We start from the raw sequence: 17,865 nt of genomic DNA, 5'->3' as shown, positions 1-17,865 counted from the left end.
GCATTGCAGTCGCTCAGACCGCAAAAAATGTTAAAAAAATAATAAATGCCGGATCCGTTTTTCCGGATGACACCGAAGTGACTGATTCGGCATTTCAATGCATTTGTCATACGGATCAGTATCCTGATCCATCTGACAAATGCCATCAGTTTGTATACGTTTTGACAGATTCAGCAGGCAGTTCCGGCGACAGAACTGCCTGCCGGAATCCTCTGCCGCAAGTGTGAACAGGGCCGTCTTTACCAAGGGGCAAAAGGGGCAGCTGCCCCGGGCCCAGTTGCTCCTGGGGGGCCCAAGGCAGCTGCCTCTTGAGCCCTGCTAGCCACTGCCCCAGGTGTCAGGCTGTCAGCTACACAGGGGGTGCTGCCATACCTGCCTGCCTGCCGGTGTTCTGAGATATGTGAGAGCTGTGATTCTCTAGGACCTTGGATGACATCATCACCATGTGACCAGTAACCTAGCAATATTACTGGTCACATGGCTATGAGGTCATCAAGGTCCACCAGGAGTGTTGTGACAGAAGTTTTCCTTAACTGCGGAGCTTTTTTTGTGAAGATTACATCAGAAAAAGGTGACAAGGGCTGTTATGCTAATATACTGTAAACTGCTGTATAGTGGGGTGCTGTATAGTGTGGGGGCCTGTATAGTGTGGGGGCCTGTATAGTGTGGGGGCCTGTATAGTGTGGGGGCCTGTATAGTATGGGGGCCTGTATACTGTGGGGGCCTGTATACTGTGAGGGCCTGTATACTGCGGGGGGCTGTATAGTGTGGGGGGCTGTATACTGTATATTGTGGAATGCTATACTGCTGTATTGTATACTGTGGGGGGCTGTATACTGTGGGGGGGCTGTATACTGTATATTGTGGAGTGCTATACTGCTGTACTGTATACTGTGGGGGCTGTATACTGTGGGTGCTGTATATTGTGGAGTTCTATACTGCTGTACTGTATAGTGTGGGGGGCTGTATACACTGTGTGCAGAATTATTAGGCAAATGAGTATTTTGACCACATCATCCTCTTTATGCATGTTGTCTTACTCCAAGCTGTATAGGCTCGAAAGCCTACTACCAATTAAGCATATTAGGTGATGTGCATCTCTGTAATGAGAAGGGGTGTGGTCTAATTACATCAACACCCTATATCAGGTGTGCATAATTATTAGGCAACTTCCTTTCCTTTGGCAAAATGGGTCAAAAGAAGGACTTGACAGGCTCCGAAAAGTCAAAAATAGTGAGATATCTTGCAGAGGGATGCAGCACTCTTAAAATTGCAAAGCTTCTGAAGCGTGATCATCGAACAATCAAGCGTTTCATTCAAAATAGTCAACAGGGTCGCAAGAAGCGTGTGGAAAAACCAAGGCGCAAAATAACTGCCCATGAACTGAGAAAAGTCAAGCGTGCAGCTGCCAAGATGCCACTTGCCACCAGTTTGGCCATATTTCAGAGCTGCAACATCACTGGAGTGCCCAAAAGCACAAGGTGTGCAATACTCAGAGACATGGCCAAGGTAAGAAAGGCTTGAAAGACGACCACCACTGAACAAGACACACAAGCTGAAACGTCAAGACTGGGCCAAGAAATATCTCAAGACTGATTTTTCTAAGGTTTTATGGACTGATGAAATGATAGTGAGTCTTGATGGGCCAGATGGATGGGCCCGTGGCTGGATTGGTAAAGGGCAGAGAGCTCCAGTCCGACTCAGACGCCAGCAAGGTGGAGGTGGAGTACTGGTTTGGGCTGGTATCATCAAAGATGAGCTTGTGGGGCCTTTTCGGGTTGAGGATGGAGTCAAGCTCAACTCCCAGTCCTACTGCCAGTTTCTGGAAGACACCTTCTTCAAGCAGTGGTACAGGAAGAAGTCTGCATCCTTCAAGAAAACATGATTTTCATGCAGGACAATGCTCCATCACACGCGTCCAAGTACTCCACAACGTGGCTGGCAAGAAAGGGTATAAAAGAAGAAAATCTAATGACATGGCCTCCTTGTTAACCTGATCTGAACCCCATTGAGAACCTGTGGTCCATCATCAAATGTGAGATTTACAAGGAGGGAAAACAGTACACCTCTCTGAACAGTGTCTGGGAGGCTGTGGTTGCTGCTGCACGCAATGTTGATGGTGAACAGATCAAAACACTGACAGAATCCATGGATGGCAGGCTTTTGAGTGTCCTTGCAAAGAAAGGTGGCTATATTGGTCACTGATTTGTTTTTGAATGTTAGAAATGTATATTTGTGAATGTTGAGATGTTATATTGGTTTCACTGGTAAAAATAAATAATTGAAATGGGTATATATTTGTTTTTTGTTAAGTTGCCTAATAATTATGCACAGTAATAGTCACCTGCACACACAGATATCCCCCTAAAATAGCTAAAACTAAAAACAAACTAAAAACTACTTCCAAAAATATTCAGCTTTGATATTAATGAGTTTTTTGGGTTCATTGAGAACATGGTTGTTGTTCAATAATAAAATTAATCCTCAAAAATACAACTTTCCTAATAATTCTGCACTCCCTGTAGTGTAGGGGCTGTATACTGTGGGTGCTGTATATTGTGGAGTGCTATACTGCTGTACTGTATAGTGTGGGGGGCTGTAAACTGTGGGGGGCTGTATACTGTATACTGTGGGTGCTGTATATTGTGGAGTGCTATACTGCTGTACTGTATAGTGTGGGGGGCTGTATAGTGTGGGGTGCTGTATCGTGTATAGTTTGGGGTGCTGTATACGGTGAGGTGCTATACTGCTCTACTGTATACTGTGAGGTGTTCTATACTGTGGGGTGCTGTATACTGTGGGCTGCTATACTGCTCTACTATATACTGTGGGGTACTGTATAGTGTGGGGTGCTATACTGCATACTGTGTGGTGCTGTATACTATGGGGTGCTATACTGCATACTGTGGGTTGCTGTATACTATAGGGTGCTATACTGCATACTGTGGGGTGCTGGGGTGCACTGTAACACTAGGGTGAGCCGAGCCCCGGTCTCCTTCCTGAACTGCAGAGCGGTGCCCACTTCCAGCCTGAGCCCAGCTGCCCAGAGCACTGATCCTGAGCCGCTGGAGTCTTCAGAACTGGAAGTATTTACAGTATTTTTGTGTGTGTGTGTTGTGATGGAGGGCGTGATTGCCTGCTAAGGTGTGGGAAGGCGGGATCCAGGGGGCCCAAGTAAATTTTTGCCCAGGGTCCAATCAATATTAAAGACGGCCCTGAGTGTGAAAGTACCCTAAGCTCTCCTAGTGTCTCTGGTTCAGTGTTGACAAATATCTGCAGTTCCAGTATTAATGACTGTCCAAACTGCTTCTGTGATTGTGGTGCAGTTTCCATGCATCCCAGCCAACTAAGTTTTCTACAGTTAATTTCTTCCAAAGACCACATAATTAGTATAAGTGACAGTTCAGACTGTACCTGCAGTTTTGGTGCATTTTATGTTCCTACAACCTCTGGTGTTTGCACCAGTTTCCCCAACCTCAATGGATCATCTGCCAACTATACAGGGACCATCCTAAATGTTAGCTGTCTGGTTGCTCCCCTGCGTTGAAGCCCAGATCCCTGTACAGGGGTCAAAGGGTTAATACCAGTGGAGCGCCAGAATAATGACTTTAGCATTTATACCAAAGCCAAACCAGTAGGGTTGAGCGAACCCGAACTGTAAAGTTCGGGTTCGTACCGAACTTTGCGGTGTTCGGCACCCGAACCCGAACATTTCAGTAAAAGTTCGGGTTCGGGTTCAGTGTTCGGATAATATTAATATACCATCGGATCGGAGTTTTCTCCAATCCGATGGTATATTTTAACTTGAAGCGTCCCCATCACCATGGGAACGCCTCTATGTTAGAATATATCATCGGATTTGAGTTAGATCGTGAAAACTCAGATCCGACAGTATATTCTAACACAGAGGCGTTCCCAAGTGATGGGGACTCTTCAAGTTAGAATATACTGAGAACTGTGGACATAACGGCCCCCTGCTGCCTGGCAGCACCTGATCTCTTACAGGGGGCTGTGATCCGCACAATTAACCCCTCAGGTGCCACACCTGAGGGGTTAATTGTGCGGATCACAGCCCCCTGTAAGAGATCAGGTGCTGCCAGGCAGCAGGGGGCCAGACCCCCCCTCCTCAGTATTAAAATCATTTGTGGCCAGTGCGGCCCCCCTCCCGATTATTAAAATCATTGGTGGCCAGTGCGGCCCCCCCACCCCCTATTAAAATCATTGGTGGCTAGTGCGGCACCTGAGGTGGTTAGTGCGGCACCTGAGGGGTTAATTGTGCAGATCACGACCCTTGTAAGAGATCGGGTGCTGCCAGGCAGCAGGAGGCCGTTATGTACAAAGTTCTTAGTATATTCTAACTTGAAGCGTCCCCATCACCATGGGAACGCCTCTGTGTTAGAATATACTGTCGGATCTGAGTTTTCATGTTCGTGAAGCTAATAAGAATAATATAAGATATATAAATATAAGAAGCTAATAAGAAGCTAATACTATTATTTTCCGTTATAACCATGTTATAACGGAAAATAATAAAGTGAAGTTCGGGTTCCCATTGACTTCAATGGGGTTCGGGTCCAAGTTCGGATCAAGTTCGGGTCGCGAACCCAAACTTTTTTTTAAAGTTCGGCCGAACTCCCCGAACCGAACATCTAGGTGTTCGCTCAACTCTACAAACCAGTTATTTGGCACAGTAGGTCCACACTCACTGATTCGTAATACTGAGCTGTTGTTAACAGCATTTAGAGATATGCTCTACAGCAATGACATTGGCCATAGGCACAATAGACTGGAAATGTTCAATAAATTCTATGGAAGAGTTTTCTAGTCATCTCCTCTGTTATCTGTGCAAAGTTCCTTGTGCAGGGAGGGGGAATAGATAAGCCGTGATTTTCACATGTTGTGAAGGTGCAGTATCCCACAGGGACTATTGCAAATGATTAATCTACTGTATTATCTACAACTGAGAGTTGCAGAAGCATTTAACAAGAACCCTTATTACATGTCTGAGGTAGTGATGAGTGGTAGGGGCTATATTCGAATTTGCAATATTTTGCGAATATTTTGTAGAATGATCATCATATTCTCGAATTCGCGATTATTTTTTTGAATGCGAAAATCAGCAATGTAATATTCGCTTAATGCGCACACAAATCAGGCGTGGTCACTTTCGCTACATTTTCCAAGCTGTTAGAAGTTTCCTGAGACTGGAGAAAATGTTTGGCACTGGAGAACATTAAAAATGGCTTTATATGCAGATAGAGTGCTCCAATATATTCGCAATTGTGCTAATTGGCACTAATGATGCAAATATTTTGTCACAATAGGTGAAACTTCAAATTTTAGCAGGTCTGACTACATATTACTGACTGGTGCACTATGTATTGTTGTGACAGCACTATGTCTGTAGCATGTATGTATGGACAGCAGAACCTACCACACTAACAACCTGTACTGGAACCTGGAATCAGCTACACTATAGATCAATCTAACCTACACTGACTATCTCCCACTAACTATCTGTATTATATACAGTATATGTTATCTAGCTATCTAAGCTCAGACAAAGACATTGCAGCCTTCTCATTGGCCCACAAGCAAAAAGCAGGGAGGGATCATGGGTTCAGATGAAAAACAATCTAGAATATTCGAAAATACGAATATTCTAAATATTTTTGCGAATTCTCGAAGTGCTGATATTCGCGATTCAAATATTCGTGCCCAACACTAGTCTGTGGTTCTGCTGAGAGACTGCAAAGTGCCCTGAGAGGGGATGCTACAACCTCCCTCGTTGTTGCTGTTCATACACTGCTCTAGGGAAGGGAATTGCACTGTAATATGTTTCTGAACTGTGCCTTGTTACTGCCAGAGGTACTACTACTCCCATTTGCACTTTAGTAAAGAGAGACTTATTTATTGACACCAATGGCCCTGGTTACTGACTCCACCATTTGCCATCCGCCTCATCTGCTCTCCACAGAGAGCCCTGAGGGAAGAAAGTATATGCCCTCAAGGGCAGTTTATAGTGAATTTGGCTAACAAGACAAAAATCAAAAAGTGCCCTCCCAACTTAAAAAATGCTGATAACCATAGTAAAGAATAAAAAATTATGCAGACACAGATCAGACTCCTACATTAAACAGAACCTAGATCAGACCAAAATATAAAAAAATATGAGACCCAAAACCAGGTTACCAAAATCAATAAGATCTATACACAATAGGGTTTGCTGAACTGTTGTTTTAGACACACGCCTGGTGGCCACCTGGTTTGTTTTAGTGGTGAGCTGCTCCACTGTACAGTCAGGTCCATAAATATTGGGACATCGACACAATTCTAACCTTTTTGGCTCTATACACCACCACAATGGATTTGAAATAAAACGTGATGTGCTTTAACTGCAAACTGTCAGCTTTCATTTGAGGGTATTGACATCCAAATCAGGTGAACGGTGTAGGAATTACAACAGTTTGCATATGTGCCTCCCACTTGTTAAGGGGCCAAAAGTAATGGGACAATTGGCTTCTCAGCTGTTCCATGGCCATGTGTGTGTTATTCCCTCATTATCCCAATTACAATGAGCAGATAAAAGGTCCAGAGTTCATTTCAAGTGTGCTATTTGCATTTGGAAACTGTTGCTGTCAACTCTCAAGATGAGATCCAAAGAGCTGTCACTATCAGTGAAGCAAGCCATCATTAGGCTGAAAAAAACAAAACAAACCCACCAGAGAGATGGCAAAAACATTAGGCGTGGCCAAAACAACTGTTTGGAACATTCTTAAAAAGAAGAAACGCACCGGTGAGCTCAGCAACACCAAAAGACCCGGAAGACCACGGAAAACAACTGTGGTGGATGACCGAAGAATTCTTTCCCTGGTGAAGAAAACACCCTTCACAACAGTTGGCCAGATCAAGAACACTCTCCAGGAGGTAGGTGTATGTGTGTCAAAGTCAACAATCAAGAGAAGACTTCACCAGAGTGAATACAGAGGGTTCACCACAAGATATAAACCATTGGTGAGCCTCAAAAACAGGAAGGCCAGATTAGAGTTTGCCAAATGACATCTAAAAAAGCCTTCACAGTTCTGGAACAACATCCTATGGACAGAAGAGACCAAGATCAACTTGTACCAGAGTGATGGAAAGAGAAGAGTATGGAGAAGGAAAGGAACTGCTCATGATCCTAAGCATACCACCTCATCAGTGAAGCATGGTGGTGCTAGTGTCATGGCGTGGGCATGTATGGCTGCCAATGGAACTGGTTATCTTATATTTATTGATGATGTGACTGCTGACAAAAGCAGCAGGATGAATTCTGAAGTGTTTCGGGCAATATTATCTGCTCATATTCAGCCAAATGCTTTAGAACTTATTGGACGGCGCTTCACAGTGCAGATGGACAATGACCCAAAGCATACTGCAAAAGCAACCAAAGAGTTTTTAAAGGGAAAGAAGTGGAAAGTTATGCAATGGCCAAGTCAATCACCTGACCTGAATCCGATTGAGCATGTATTTCACTTGCTGAAGACAAAACTGAAGGGAAAATGCCCCAAGAACAAGCAGGAACTGAAGACAGTTGCAGTAGAGGCCTGGCAGAGCATCATCAGGGATGAAACCCAGCATCTGGTAATGTCTATGCATTCCAGACTTCAGGCTGTAATTGACTGCAAAGGATTTGCAACCAATTATTAAAAAGTGAAAGTTTGATTTATGATTATTATTATTATTATGTCCCATTACTTTTGGTTCCTTAACATGTGGGAGGCGCATATGCAAACTGTTGTAATTCCTACACTGTTCACCTGATTTGGATGTAAATACCCTCAAATTAAAGCTGACAGTCTGCAGTTAAAGCACATCTTGTTTGTTTCATTTCAAATCCATTGTGGTGGTGTATAGAGCCAAAAATGTTAGAATTGTGTCAATGTCCCAATATTTATGGACCCGACTGTAGCTTGTCAGTCTGCCCATGTGCATCTTTTTAGCCTATTTTCAACTCTTACATCAATGGCACATGATGATCCGCAGTTTCCCTATCACATATTCACAATGGTGCCATTTGTCCACTCACTATACAAATTCACCACAGCAGCATGCATACAGTTCTCAAACGCATACAGTTTCAGAAATATTGCCATCCTCGATCTGAAAGCCAATAATCATCCCTTTTTGGAACTCTGATAAATCGTCCCTTGTACCCATGACAGCAATGAGGGATAAGTGTGCAGACAGCCTATCTAAAGGTTGATAGTAGCTCCATTCCCCTGAAGAAGCCACGTTCAGTGGTGAAACATGTAGGGGGAGCTCTAGCCTTAAGATTTTAGATTAGGTTAGGTAGGACCAGTGTCACGGCGAGGAGTAACTGCAGACCCCTCTAAACCATGACCACAAGTGGTGGACAGTCACGTTAAAGATAGTTAAAGATAGATAAAGACGGAAAACAAATGATCCAAAGCGACTGAATAGGCGACCTCCTAACATAAATTCCATCAAGGCGAATAAAGTGTGTCGCTAAAACATAAAGCAAAAGGTAGATGGACGCATGTTATGGAGGCAGAATATATGGGTGAAGTAACCCCTATCTCTGCCCATAGAATCCTGCTATACCTAGAATTTTAAAGTTTTCCTTTTTTCTCCCGTTTTATATTATATTACTCTTAATAAATTAAATAAACGTTATGTTTTAAGTTGACCGGAAACGGGAGCTTACTAGTCTAGGAAACTAGACTATTTGAACCATATAATTTGAATTTCCTGGGTCCAAAGGGTCTTTGAAATATTAATCAGACGGCCTATCGCACACCTTATATACCCACCAACACAGATCACGAGACATGATTTCCTTTACGAGCTCATTACTGACAAAGGAAAAATTAAATAAGTGATAATAATAACGTGACTCAATTTTATATAAAATCCACCGAGAAGAGGTTGGTGGAATCGAATAAAACTTGATACTGTATGTAAGTGATTACAATTAGAGATGAGCGAATTTTTTAAAAATTCAATTCGCGGGTTCGCCAAATTTTTCGGGAAATATTTGGTTCGATCCAAATATATACGCAGGAATTACGTAAAAAAAACAGCTATTTCCTGGCTGCAGAGAGCCTTTAAAGGGGTGTAGAACACTGTGCCTTGTAGTAACACGCATAGGGAATCTGCTTTGGTAGTGAAATAATAGTGTGAGTCCATATGACATGCAGATGACAGGCGTCGCTCTTAGAATCACTGCATACTTCACTTATTAGGGGAGTCACGGGGCCAAAACTGACCAAATAACTCAAGTATGAACTCAACCTTACAGGTCGATATTAGTGCCAAGAAGAAGCACACTCCTTTTACACTGTCGCCAGCTGATTCCACATAGATGTCTACAGAACCTGTTCTATTAAACGCTTATACAAGTAGAGCTCCCCCCGACAGAGTAGAGAGGGTGTCAGTAGTAAGTTTGTGTTGACGTCACTGATTAATTTTCCCTTCCTCTGATCCGTCAGAACAATAACCCATAAAAAAACGATCCTGTCTGTGGAGCATACACCTTCACTTGGTCAGCATTTGCTCAAAAATCCATCAGTATTGCTAATGCAAAAAAAAAAAACAGGACTGGATCCAAAACAGAGATGACACGTGAATGGAATATTTGTATGTCTTCTGTGTTTGTACCCCCTCCTGCTATTGGCTACTAAATCACAAGCCAATTCTGATGGGACCATACAGGCCTTACAGCTGCTACACAGACAGGATCTGTTGTGCGTCTCATTTTTCCTTCCTTCTGACAGATCAGAAGAAGGGTCAAACAAATGATGATGTCAGCCAGGCCGAAAGGCAAAATAGTGGCCCAGTCATGAAGTGGGTAGGGAGGGAACAGCATGAGGAGACCACAGAGTGGCCCGATGACAGGGTCTGGAGGTTGCGACAGCATCAGGAGGTCACATAGTGGCACAATGACAGTGTGGAGGTGGCGGCAGCATCAGGAGGCCACAGAGTGGCTCAATGACAAAGTCTGGAGGTGGCGGCAGTAGCAGTAGCAGCATCAGGAGGAGGCCACCAAGTGGCACAATGACCGAGTGTGGAGGTGGCAGCAGTATGAGGAGGCCACCGAGTGGCACAATGACAGAATCTGGAGGTGGCGGCAGCAGCAGTAGCAGCATCAGGAGGAGGCCACTGAGTGGCACAATGACAGAGTCTGGAGGTGGCAACAGTATGAGGAGACCACAGAGTGGCACAATGACAGAGTCTGGAGGTGGCAACAGTATGAGGAGACCACAGAGTGGCACAATGACAGAGTTTGGAGGTGGCGGCAGCAGCAGCATCAGGAGAAGGCCACCGAGTGGCACAATGACAGAGTGTGGAGGTGGCAGCAGTATGAGGAAGCAACCGAGTGGCACAATGATAGAGTCTGGAGGTGGCGGCATCAGAAGTAGAAGCATCAGTAGAAGGCCACCGAATGCAACAATGACAGAGTCTGGAGGTGGCGGCAGCAGCATCAGTAGGAGGCAACAGAGTGGCACAATGACAGAGTGTGGAGGTGGCAACAGCAACAGGAGGAGGCCACAGGGTGGCAGAATGACCGAGTGTGGAGGTGGCGGTAACATCAAGAGACCACAGAGTGGCAAGGTGACATAGTGTGGAGGTGGCAGCAGCATGAGGAGGCCACAGCATGAGGAGGCCACAGAGTAGAATGACGACGAGAGATTGCGGAGGTGACAGCAGCATGATAAGCCCACAGAGTGTCCGCTTCGTATATTCATTTAAAGGGAATATGGGACAGAACAGAAGGTTAAAATTTATAAAGTGTTGCTTAAAACACGATTTAAAAATACACTTTCTCCGGCACAAAAGGCTTGGCAAATTGATTGTCGGTGAATTTCCCTCGAAGATTGGGATAATATATTTGCGAATTTAAGTTTACTTTCTTATAATTTTAATCAAGTTTTGGTTCAATTTAATATTCAATATTTAATTCATTTAATAATAAAAATGCAGTGTTGCCTAAGACAGGAGACAATCCACCAGTCTTCAGTTTATTTGATGACATGGTTACGATGGAGAAAGCATTCCAAAAAACTATTTCACCTCCACCTTGAATCCTGTCAAGATTGATGCAAGTGCTGTATCGGCTGCTCATCGACCCAGATACTTCTGGTGGAACCTGCCTGGCATGAACAGGCCTCTAGTAGCTACAGACAATGAGAAGACAAAGCGTCAAGATAGATTTGAACCCAAAAGAGTCGCGAAGTTCATCAAGATACGTCACTAAAGATTTTACCGCATATAACCGCAGCTTTGACCGCTGAATACATTTTGTTTTTCGACCAAAATACTTCAATAAAGATTTTACCGAATATAACTGCAGCACTGACCACTGAATAAATTTAGTTTTTCGACCAAAATACTTCAATAAAGATTTTACCGCCTATTACCGCAGCGCTGACTGCTGAATAAAAATTTTTTTTCGACTGAAATACTCCAATAAAGGTTTTACCACATATAACTGCAGAGCTGAGCACTGAATACATTTATTTTTTCGACCGAAATAAGTCAAAAAACACATTACCACATGTAACTGCAGCACTTAACGCTGGATAAATTTAGTTTTTTGACCGAAATACGTCCATAAAGATTTTACCACATATAACTGCAGCGCTGAACGCTGAATAAAATTAGTTTTTCGACCGAAATACATCACTAAAGGTTTTGCCACATATAACTGCAACAGTGAACGCTGAATATATTTAGTTTTTCTACCGAAATACGTCACTAAAGGTTTTACCACATATACCGTATTTTTCGCCCTATAAGATGGGGGGGAAATGGCAGTGCGTCTTATGGGGCGAATGCTGCCATTTACACTGATACACCGCCGACCGCATGCTGCACAGCGCGGTCGGAGGTGTATCAGCGAGGAGGGAGGAGGGGCTGGGGGCCGGCATCTAGTTTTGTAATGACAGCGGGGCCTGGTGCAGTCATTGTATTCTATTGCAACGGGCCCCGCTCACTGTACTAATTATATCTAACAGCAGGCAATGTTTAACTATAGAATATCTTCAATCCAGCAGCCTGTACTTACGTCCGTAGCATGCAGGGGGCAGGAGACTGGGCGGGTGGGCGAGCACTGGCAGTGTAACTCACTAGTCACGGGCCCGCGCCGCACACTTTATAAATGAAGCACGCGGCGCGAGCACGTGACTAGTGAGTCACACTGCCAGTGCCTGCCCACCCGCCCAGTCTCCTGCCTCCTGCCTGCTACCTGCTACGGACGTAGGTGCAGGCTGCTGGATTGAAGATATTCTATAGTTAAACATTGCCTGCAATTAGATACGATTAGTACACTGAACGGGGCCCGGTGCAATAGAATACAATGACTGCACTGGGCCCCGCTGCAATTACAAAACTAGTGTAGATGCCAGCCCCCACCCCCTGTATTGGGCGTCATTCACAATACACAGGGACACTGTTATGGGGGGTATCTGTGGATGACACATAGCATAAGATGCTATTTATCTGTCATCCACAGATCCCCCCCATAGCAGTGTCATGCAATCCACAGATGCCCCATAACAGTGCCATCTACAGACCTCCATAACAGTGTCAGCCACAGATCCCCCATAACAGGGGCGATTCCTTTTTCACAGTACCAGAGGGTTAAAAGGATCGTGACTGATCCTGACACCTGTGAAATTAGGTTGCAAGAGATGACGAAAAAGTTCCTCAACAGAGGCTATCCCCTACACTTATTACAATCTCAAAAGCACAAGTTAGATCAACCGCAGGGACAGAAGAGTATAAAACCACCACGTATCCCATTAATAGTGAAGTACCATCCTTGGACACAGAGAATAAGGGGTATAATTAATAAGCATTGGCACATTATGTCTAGATCATATCCTCATATGGAGATATTTCAAAATCCTCCAATGATGTGTTTCAAAAGAGCGAAAAATATTCGTGACAAAATTATTAGAGCAGACATAGGTACTAACAAACCTATAGTCAGACAAACCACACTGACTACTCCGCGTCAGGGCACATTTCTGTGTTTAAATTGTAACAACTGTTCAAGTGTCATTAGAGGTTCAACCTTGACCCACCCTCATTCTGGAGAACAAATTCCTATTAAAGGCATGTTCACATGCGACAGTAAAAATGTCATTTATATTTTGAAATGTCCCTGCGGTTTGGTCTATGTAGGGGAAACCTCAATGCGGATTAAAGATAGATTAAGTAAGCATAAGTCCACTATCCGCACTGAGAATTTGCTGTTACCCCTACCACATCATTTCCATGAGAAGCGTCATGCGATATCGCAGTTGCGGTTTCAAGTGATTGAGAGTGTATCTTTACCTCGCCGTGGCGGCGACAGGAATAGTTTGCTTTTAAAGCGTGAGGCTTATTGGATCCACCGGTTACAAACTGTGGATCCAAGGGGGCTCAACCGCGAGTATAATATTTCCAGTTTCACTTAGTTCTTGACTATATTATTCTTATTATAAGAATTTAGATTATAATAATATATATTTCATTTGTCTCTTTCAGCGGACTTGATTCCTGAATTGTTATCAACTGTTCCATTGTTTCATCAATGTATTCACATTGATTTTTTTGGTTTATTGCATCTTTCATTACTTCACCTGTGTCAGCCCTGAGGTGGGTGGAGCTACATAGTATGATGTCATTTCCCTTTTGTTTTGTTACTCCTCCCTCTCTCTGTGTATAAAAGAGATGTGATAGGAGTTTATTGTATAGTCTGAAGAAAGCACGTGTTGTGCTGAAACGCGTCACTATATGTCCTTAATATGTGACTGAATAAACGCAACATTCATCATCATCGCGAGTGCCGGTCTTTCCTTCTTTATCCCCCATAACAGTGTCATCCACAGATCCCCCCATAACAGTGTGTCATCCACAGATCCCCCATAACAGTGTGTCATCCACAGATCCCCCATAACAGTGTCATCCACAGATCCTCCATAATAGTGTCATTCACAGGCTACCATTAGTTCAAAGCCCACCAAAAGCACACCTTTTGGTTCAAAATATGAATTTTCTTAATTTCCTCCTCAAAAACCTAGGTGCGTCTTATGGGCCGGTGCGTCTTATAGGGCGAAAAATACGGTAACTGCAAAAGTGAAAGCTGAATATACTTTGTTTTTGTACTGAAATAACTGCAGAAGTGAAATGCGTATACGGCATATGTTTCTTTCTGTACTGAAATATCCACTAAACGCTTTCAACACATATAACTGCAGAAGTGAACTGAGAATATATTTTTCTTTTAGTACTGAAATAGGCCAGTAAACACTTTTAGCAGAAATAATTGCACCAGTGAAGTGCGTATATATTTTTCTTTCTGTATTGAAATATGCCACTAAATGCTCTTGCCACAAATAACTGCCGACGTGAACTGAGAATATATATTTTTTTGTACTGAAATAGGCCACTAAACACTTTCAAGACATATAACCATAACCGCCGCCGACGTGAACTGAGAATATATATTTTTTTGTACTGAAATAGGCCACTAAATGCTTTCAACACGAATAACCGCCGAAGTGAACTGAGAATATATTTTTCTTTTTGTACTGAAATACAAAATAACACATATAACCACCACACTGACTGACTACTACTGCCGCTACTTCTGTGAACCCCTGCACCACTACTTCTTGGGTAGGTAGGCTGCTGCGAAGCAGGTGGTCTTCCCCGGGCACGTTTGGCTCCCGACCTTCCACTGCTGCCACCCTGCTGAATCCCAGCCATGCTTTCAACACATATAACCTCCAACGTAAACGAGAATATATTTTTCTTTTTGTACTGAAATAGGCCAGTAAACGCTTTCAGCAGAAAAAATGCACCAGTGAAGTCTGTATATATTTTTCTTTCTGTACTAAATTATACCACTAAACCCTTTTGCCACAAATAACTGCACCAGTGAAGTGCGTATATTTTTTTCTTTCTTTACTGAAATAGGCCACTTAACTCTTTTGCCACAAATAAGTGCCCCAGTGAAGTGCATATATTTTTTTTCTTTCTGTACTAAAATAGGCCACTAAACGCTTTTGCCACAAATAATTGCACCAGTAAAGTGTGTATATTTTTTTCTTTCTATAATGAAATAGGCCACTAAACCCTTTTGCCTCAAATAAGTGCACCAGTGAAGTGCATATATTTTTTTCTTTCTGTACTGAAATAGGGCACTAAACGCTTTTGCTACAAATAATTGCACCAGTGAAGTGTGTATATTTTTTTCTTTCTATAATGAAATAGGCCACTTAACGCTTTTGCCACAGATAAGTGCACCAGTGAATCACGTCTATTTTTTCTTTCTGTACGCTTTCAACACATATAACTGCAGAAGTGAACTGCGTAAATATTTTTCTTGTTTGAAAACATATAAGCCACTAAAGGCTTTTCAACATAGCACTTGTACCCCAAGAACAAATTGCTGGAATGACAGAGCTGTATAATGGCTATTTGGATCCCCAAATAATCTTTCCCTGCACTTTTAAATCGCTTTTCTGGCACTGTCGCTAGCGCCTTCTGACGTCTCTCCCTGCACTAAGATGCTGTTAAATGATTCCCCCCTATCCTTTTCCTGCACTTATAAACCGTTTTTTTCAGTTTTTTTTCACAATGAGGTTTTTCTATTTGCTGTCCCTACCGCCTTCTCACGTCTGTCCCTGCACTCTGAACGCTGGAAAATGTCTAACTCCAAGATGGCCGCTGTATTAATAGGGCTGTGACAGGGCTGGCTGCCTGCTGATTAGCTGCATGCATGGCATTATGGGTCAGCACGCCTTCCCAGAGTTCCTTGCCCCATGTCCTCACACGTATAACCACCATTGTAGCTGCCATTTTAGGAAAAATTGTGATTCGTTACCACGAAGTGCTAGGAAATTCGCATTCGCTGTGAATCAAATTTTTCCAGAATTTCGGATCGAATTCCACTTTGTCTGATTTGATTCGCTCATCTCGAATTCCTTTTTTTTTTTTTTTTAACATCATTTTATCTCTAATTACAATATTAGAATGAAATGGTAAGTTTATTAGAGAAAACTGTACAATTGAGAACATGCTACTATACTGTGGGCTGCGTCTAGCCTGGATACAAGATACAGTTGAACATGGAGGCATACAGGTTTTATCTGGTATCCTCTGGCACATTTGCCTACAAATGTTACAGCTGGGCTTGTAAATCTTGCACACTCATCGGTGCAAATGCACCTATAAGACATGTTGGAATCTGGCAGAGACATTCCTGGGAAACCCTTGCTGTGTGTCAGAGATGATTATCCCGCTGAAAAATGCCACTTGGAAACCCTGCCATGAGAGGTAACACATGGTCACAGTATATCACTACTAGGGTGACTGAATGTATGTTGTATGTGTTCTATAGCAAAGGCAGGAGTGCTCACCTTGAGGCCCCGATATTTGAACAGGACCATTGTGGGATCCCAAACAGAACCTAGATTCATCTGTAAAGACTATGGGGGTCATTTACTATTCTGAAATATGTGTGTATGTCTAAATTAGGCGTATTTCAGACGCAGATGGTGGCGCAATGGTTAGTTCACCCTAGTCACGCCAGGTCTAAAATTGTGGGTGTGGAGTGGGTGGTTAAGGTGATGGGCCGGCATGCCCATCTCATTCATCATTTTCTATGCCTGTTTTAGGTGTAGAAAATGGTCTAACATTTAGAACTGGCACTGGATGCGCTGAAGTTATGGAGAGGCCTGCCCCTCTTCATAACTTCGGCGATCCACCGCCAGCTATGGGCCTTTATTACGACCGGTGTCTAAAATGTCGGTCTTAATAAATGTGCCCCTATTTGGTTACAGTCTATAGCAGTCCAAGTTTCCAAGTGTCCAAGTGTGCCTTGCTGTCAGTGGCAGGACATGTAATGGGCACCATGACACCAAATTTCCTTCTGCTAAGCGTCGGGAAATTGTATGTAAGGGTAGGTAATTAAGGTGCCATTTGTGTCTAAAGAACAAAACTGTGTGAGCTACTGTTGCTTGTTGGTGGTTCAAATGATCCTCTATACTGGTGGTTTATCTGGGCTTCCAGAGCATGTTCACCATGTGTAAGTTCCCTAACATAACCACTGCTCCTAATATCTCCTAACAGTTAGGTGAGCCAGGTCAGAAAATGATCATCTTGCTTCTCTTAGTCTAATGATGCACCCCCTCTCAAAGTCTGTCAACTGGACAAAATGTCTTTAAGTGCATCCTAGAGGCAGTCGAAAATTTCTCACCAAGAGGTAAACTACCCAAAAGTAGCATCTGAGAACCTGTTTATACAGTGATGTCATGTTGACTACATGTGATTGCTGCAGGTAATTCTTGACCTCTGTGGTGTACTGCTGATGCCAGTGATTGGCTGCAGCCATCACGTGTTGTTATCATGACATCAATGTTGCAGTTGGGTGAACAGAGCATGGTTTTTCAAAGGTCACTTGAGGTGAACCTTAACAAATCTATCCACCCTAAATCTTTTCATGTTATCCACCCTAAAAACACTTATGAAATCTGTGCCAATAGGGGTCATCCTTCCAGCAATTTTTGATGTCCACTCACTGGTACTAGGTGAATCCTGTCCTTAACAACACAGACAGATTAAAGGAAGTTGGCTCAATGTGCTTCTGAGCTTCATGCAGAGGCCTCTTCTCCATCCAGGGATCACAACTTGGACACTACAGGATGCTCAGCATCTCAAACTGCTGTGTTCTGTGTATTACAGCCTCATCTTTCCTCCATTATATAGTAAGAGCATTTCTTACTCCAGTCATAATAGAATTAATTTATGAAGTTCTTGAGTGCCTCTGCATGTGTTGGTTTTAACTTGTTTATTAGTCAGCATCCCTCACTT

The sequence above is a fragment of the Bufo bufo genome, chromosome 1 (genome assembly GCF_905171765.1).
Source record: "Bufo bufo chromosome 1, aBufBuf1.1, whole genome shotgun sequence".
NCBI lineage: Eukaryota > Metazoa > Chordata > Amphibia > Anura > Bufonidae > Bufo > Bufo bufo.
The sequence above is the reverse complement of the archived record's forward strand: the minus strand, read 5'-3'. Positions refer to the sequence as shown.